The following is a 6,934-nucleotide window of genomic DNA, read 5'->3' as shown; positions in this document are numbered from 1 at the left end:
GTGATGGTACTGACACAGTTCTCTTATTTCTGTCCATTGCAAAGAGGTCCTCTTTTCACATTTATTTTAAAAATACAGCTGTGCTCTGTGAAGCCAAATGAGTAGAGGTTTCCTTAATCACCACAGCTAATAACCATGGATGGACTTTGCCCTATCCTCCATCCATCTGTTTAGGCCTCTTTTAAAGCCTTGTAGGCTCATGACCATTATTGACAGATTGCTAAAATTTAATTACTTGTGGATGGGAAACGTACCTCTCTTGTCAGTCAGTCTTAAGCCTATTGCACATCAACTTCATTGGGTGTCCCTGAGTTCTAGTATTACAAGATATCTACTTCCTTCACCCCATGCTGTAAACCTCTGCCATGTCTCCCCTGAGCCATCTTCTAAACTTCTAAAGCCTCTGACCTTCCTTCATAGGAAAGGGACTCCAACCCCTTAATCATCATGATTGCCATTTTCTAAACCTCTTCCAGCTCTGCAGTATCTTTTTTGAAAGATGACAACCAGAACTGTGTATAGTATTCATAATAAGTATGCACCATAGATCTATATAAGGGATTACAATATTGGCTGTTTTATTTCCAGCCCCTTTCCAGCCTGGAGTTTTCCTTTTTTTACTGCTGCCACATACTGACTGAGTCATCGTCTTCATTGAGCTATCTATTACAACTTTAAGATCTCTTTCCCTTTCTGCATCCTTCAGTCTGGAGCACTGGGGGAACGAGGCTCCTCTGGGCTGTTCTTGTATCAGTCACAGCCTAGAACTGCCACACAGACATCTTAACAGGTATCTGCACATAGGTTGTTGTTGTTTTGGTGTGGACAGATAGCAACTTTAAAAGGACAATTTGTTTTGGAAAACCAGCAGGATAGGAAAGGGTTAAGCCATTCATAATTCAACCACAATTCAAATTGGGGAGGGGACTGTGAGAGCATTCCAGCCTTTAAAAAGCGGAGATCTAGGAACATCTCCCACCATAATGTCTAGTTTTGTCCCAAAGCACATGGTTCCTCTGTGAAAACACTGGTATGTATTTAAAAGCAAGGCAAAAAGTACTCTTCAAATGAAATAATTGTTGCTAAAAGATTAATCTGCTGTACTAACATCTGAAACAGAATGGAGTGACTGGGATGCATCTGTTCTTTCTTCTGGGCAATATATGGTGGCTTTTGGCAGTGGAGTTAAGGCACAAGAGAGCATCATTTTGTTCTGTTGCATCTCTCAAGATGTAGACCAGAATTTTAACTGTTAATAGTATTTTCTAGTGTAGTTTCTGGGTGTTGCAGATAGTACTGTTCCTTGGACTAGTTCTCCCATTTTTCACCCCCTGCATCCTTAACCTATTAGGGAGACTGTGTATAGTACTGAAGTCAATGTGGGTGTTGTGAGAAAGATGAAAAAACTGGGGTCCCAATGGTGACACATGGGGCACTGCTTCCACCACTCACGTTTGGGTGTGTCCAGCCTTTCCAAAATGTTTACTTCTCTTTCCAGGATATACAGGGTCATGTTTAAAGCACAATCATTTCTAATACTAACCTAGACATTCCAAGGAGAAAAATTTGCTAGGATAGAGTGAGAATGTGATGATGAGTCTGTATGGCAATGGTCTAGCTGTAGTTAGCCACAATCCACAAAGTCCTGGTGAATGAGGATATCTCTGTGGTGAAATAGTGTATCTGTGGCTTCTTGCCTTCATGAAGAACCTGAAAGCATGTCTTAATTTGGCCTGCTACATTAGAAAGATGTACCATTGTTCTAAGAGCTTATGATGGTATTTAAACGGAAGTTGTCCATCCACAGTAAGTGTGCATGTGAAAGTCTGAGGACCAGGGCTTTTTTTTGCAGAAAAGCCCAGCAGGGACTCATTTGCATATTAGGCCACACACCCCTGATGCCAAGCCAGCTGGAACTGTGTTCTTGCTCAAAAAAAGGACACATGACTTTAGAGAAAATAGGATCCTGCAGTGTGCTAGAACAATGAGAATGAGGCTGTAATATTTAAAGGTGTGTTTTTGTGTGGGATTAATGTGGCTAATATACAACTGACCTTCACAATTCACATCTCCTGGGACTTTAGCTCACAGAGGTACTCAACTTCCTGCGGTGTGTGTTTGTACACATATGAAAGACTGACCAGCCAAATTAGAATGTGTGCTCTGGGTGACTAGGTGCATAAGTGATATGCTCTAGCAGGCTATCAGGAAAGCTAGTTTGGTGTAGTAATTAAATGTGCAGACTCTTATCTGGGAGAACCGGGTTTGATTCCCAACTCCTCCACTTGCACCTGCTAGCATGGCCTTGGGTCAGCCATAGCTCTAGCAGAGGTTGTCCTTGAAAGGGCAGCTGCTGTGAGAGCCCTCTCCAGCCCCACCCACCTCACAGTGTGTCTGTTGTGGGGGAGGAAGGTAAAGGAGATTGTGAGCTGCTCTGAGACTCTTCGGAGTGGAGGGCGGGATATAAATCCAATATCTTCTTCTTCTTCATACTTCCTCCAAGGACACTTCAGTTCTGCACCACAATGCCTTACCAGGACCATGGAAAATTTTAAGCAGAGGTGCCTGGAGAAGGCAGCACTTCTCCGCTAAGTTGGTCCTGGAAGACTGAATGAAGTGCTGTTGGGAAAGTGAGAAACCTTTTGGATTTTTTGCTCATTTTCTCTTGACTTTTATGTCCTAATGACATGAACAGCCAGAGATAGAGTGTTGGGTGTATCTTTAGTTTGGCCTCTACTCTTGATATCCCACTCTCTCCCTAATGTCCTAGCTCTTACATACAGGGCATTTATGTGGAGTAGCATTAAAAACTGGACTTTCTTCATGGGCTTTGTGAAACAAAGTCCAGGGAGACTCTACCATGTGACTGTAGTTCTACTCTTGAAGTTAAATGCAAATACGTCGTTTTGAGCAGTACTTCGAAAAGCAGCCAAGTACTTTCTGCAAATTGAAGTTCCCTTGTTTCTGAGACTTGTGTCCCTCCAGTAATCCAGTCTGATTTTGGCCCCTTTGAATAGAATGAGAAGCATTCCCAGGGGCATTAGGGCTGGACCAGAGGTGACATATCTAGCTGGATCTGTTCTTTTTAAAGAAAAAAAAGAGGCAGGATTTCCTAGTTTGATTGGAGAAGTGGGACTGAGGCAAATAGGGTATTGATTCTTTTCTTCTCGCCATTTCCCCAGTCTTGATTTAATTCCCTGAAGGTGCTATTAGTTCTATAAGAAAGAGAGAGTGTGTGCATTTCTTCTACTTTCCTCCCCAATCCATTGGCTAATACCAATTTTAGGTAGCGAAATGGTGTGACATTAAATAATTTCTTCCCGGTCTTTCTATTCTGGACCAAATCAGAGTGGTGACTCACCCTCCCCACAGCACTTTACTTAAAAAACAACAACAATGCTAATGACAGATCTCCTGCATCGTGTCTGTTTTGGCTTTTAGAGTCAAATTATACCGTAGTGCTGTGGATAAGTCCGTATGGGAAGGAAGTACAATGGAAGAAGCACTTAAAAGGGCCTTTAAATGAATGAGCTCTTGCTAAGAGTCTCTTTGGGGAAGGATATTTTTGGATCTTTCTCCAAGGTGCAACAACTGCTTTCTAGCATCAATGGAGGAACAAAGACAGGGTCTAGAGGCAGCCATTTTCTCCTATGTGTGACCTGCTTCCTGTGACAGCCATGGGACTTCTGCTGCTGGTCTGCTTATATTAAATCAGTGGCCTCTACCCAGTGCTCCTCTCCTCAAAGGTGCAATACCAGCTGAAGTGCCAGGACACAGTGGCTTCTCTCTAAGAATGCTTTTGGTATTCAGAAATAACCTTGTTACTTATGGAGTCGTCTGTGTTTTTACAACTTTAGTGTGGTCCTTACCTGTTTGATCCCATGTTGACCTTTGTAACACTGGCAATAAACCCTTAAAATGACTTTTCAGTTTTGCTTTTTTTCCTTCTGTAAGGTGATTCTTTGGAGCACGAGAATGATATCAGCAAATCTAAAGGAAATGTTTGGGCAGCTTTGAAATGGAAAAGTGTGTGGGTGGTGGTTACCAATCTCATAAGCACCAGACATGAAGGGTACTAGCCATGCAGGCAAAATGGTTTGCTGTGAGCCTAATTCAAGTCATGGATCCTTTATAGGTAGCATCTCAAAACTATACCAGATCATTCTAATATAGTACTGTGCTCCAAAGGGTAAAAGCTCTCCAAGTTTTGAGTACAATTTCTTCACCACTCTTCCACTTATGAGTTTTTTATCTTATAATTCACTAATTTTTGCAAGTCTGGCTGTTTGCCCAAAATATTTTCATAAATACTCCCCTCCCCAGCACCTTTCATTTGAATAGCATGAAATTATGTGACAAAGCTGTTATATAATTAAGATAAGTGGGTGTCTTGAATCCAGCACACTACTTTCCAGGCTTTTTAACCAAGCAGCTGAGTGAATAGATGTCTTGAATTAGGATTATTTTACAGTGGCCCACTCAGGTTTACCACAAATACACATTCAACATGGTGCTGCAGGCAATTCCACCTCCTTAACAAGTATGCTAATATGACATTTGGATTTCTAAGCATGTTTGCAATATGCATACTTAGAATGTTAAGTAATGTAAAACACATCAGCAGTCCCTGCCTAGGCAGGCAGAAGTACCACTGACAGGTACGCTTAATGCAAGGGCAGGATTCTAAGTAGGAGATGGCTGGGACATCTGTTTAATAAACAATGCATTTACATCCTGCCTTTTTTCCTTCATGGGACTCAAGGTGGGATACATAAATTTTCCAGCAGGTCTTTCCCTGCCCTGGGCTCTAGCCAGAGCCTGACCTGCTTAGTTTCAACAAGGCTGCAGTGCTGTGTGCCTTTCCACCACACCCTAGAATCCATTTAGTGTGCTTCCCAGTCCTGCTTCATGTATATTATCACAACAGCAATGCCAAAGTGTAAGAATAATGAAACAAACTAATATTACTGGCTGTGTATTTATCTCTGGGCAGGTCACAAAAACAATGCTCTACAATTACAGAAGCCTCACATTAAGATTTTCAGTATTTAAAAGAATAAGTATAATTTTAATGCCTTGCTGCCATATAGCATAAGCTTGTGAACAGAAAATGCTGCAAAGTTTATGTGCTTACCAATACACACTTGGTTTTCACACAGAAATCCAGCCATCTTTATGCATCCAAAGGCGATCAACACCTTTCTGTATGCCACCTAAATGGTGTGTGTGTGCAAGAGAGAGAAAGTGAGAGAGTGAGGAAGAAGAGACTCATTGCATGAACAATCATCCTCTTAAAAAGGAAGAAACAGCAGTGTTACAAATAAGCCAGACATCCAGGAATGTACATGTAACTGATGCAACACATTATACCATCATTGCTATCTTCCCCTTCTTTTCTTCATGGCATACAAGGAAGCATTACAGGTAGCAAGTGCCAGGATGTATCACACATTTGCTGTCTTACTGCATGCAGTCATGCCATGTTCCTGAAACCAGCTCAAAGCATTCTCCACAATAGACGGTGCCAGCAAAGGGCAGCTTTGGTGTATTTCATAGGAGGGTGCCCTGCATAGCTGTTGCAGATGTGGCGTTTCTTCTTAAAGCTTTTATCTAACAGCATGAACACACTCTTGGTTCAACACACTCTTCTGTCGGTGGTCACCGGTGATCACTAATATCAGAACTGTGTAACTCCAAGAACTACAGTTAAAAGCTTCACAGTACCTAAACCCAGGTAACTGGAAAAGTTACTGGCCATGAAGAATGTAAGTGCTCTCTATACAATAGAAAATATAGCAGGACTTGCTTTAAAAAGACATGAAGTAGCAGAAATACATGGCTAAGAATGAATCATTTGCATAATGATTTGCATATGCCACATTACAAGTTGAACATCAAATCCTGTGCACAATGCCAATAATAAATGCATAATTTATTTGAATTTTAGGAGATGGTCTTGTTTGAAGAAGTCTGAGATATTTTTGGAAGAAGTAGTGTGAAAGAATGATGAGAGACTAGCAAACATGGAGAAGGTAATGAAGACCAGGCGATAAAATAGCGGAAAAGGGAGAACTGAAGGGAACTTAAACCCCCTTCATAGAATTATATAACGTGATGGTTTGTGATATTTTAAAACACCGTTTATGCAGACATGGGCCTGAGTTGGCTAGCCTAGTCTTGCCTGATCTCAGAATCTAAGCAGCATCAGCCCTGATTAGTCCTTGGATGAAAGACCACCAAGGAAAGTCCAGGGCTGTCGTGCAAAAGCATGTAATGGCAAATCACCTCTGCATGTCTCTTGCCTTGAAAGCCCTACAGGGCTGCCACAAGTTGACTGCAATTTGACAGCAAAAAACAAAACAAAACAGACATTTGGACTAGGAGCTAGAGTTTCTAAAAAGCAAATGCCAAATATCAAGGACAAACATTTCTGCAGCACAGGATGTGAAATGTATATAATCCTATCTGGACAGCCAACAGCACAGAGGATGCAGCTTCTGTACTTAACTATCATTCTTGTTATAATTTCTCCTTAAAATCACCTTGCTGGTTTAGAGCAGCCGATTTCCACCCCCCTTTCCTTTAAAGTAAACATTAAAAAGTAAAATAACAGTTTAAAAAAAAGAAAAAAAGGTTGGATGGATACAGAATTACCAACAGTGAGTGACTTATTTTTACATTTAAAAAACCAATTTTTTTCTATGTTAATAGTGTTCCATAGACTGCTTTAAATCAGATTAATGTTTGTGACAATTTGGCTATACCCACTAAAGTTTAGTCACTTAGAAATGTCTAATTACAATTCAGCTACCATAATTAGAATTTAATATTTCTATGCTGACAAGGCTGGAAGCAAACTGCATTACCAAAACCCAGGTTAACTGTTTAGTGGTGAAGCAAAAATGAGAGGTTGCAACTGTAAACATTTACCTAT

Source organism: Heteronotia binoei, chromosome 8, assembly GCF_032191835.1.
Source record: "Heteronotia binoei isolate CCM8104 ecotype False Entrance Well chromosome 8, APGP_CSIRO_Hbin_v1, whole genome shotgun sequence".
Lineage (NCBI taxonomy): Eukaryota > Metazoa > Chordata > Lepidosauria > Squamata > Gekkonidae > Heteronotia > Heteronotia binoei.
The sequence above is the reverse complement of the archived record's forward strand: the minus strand, read 5'-3'. Positions refer to the sequence as shown.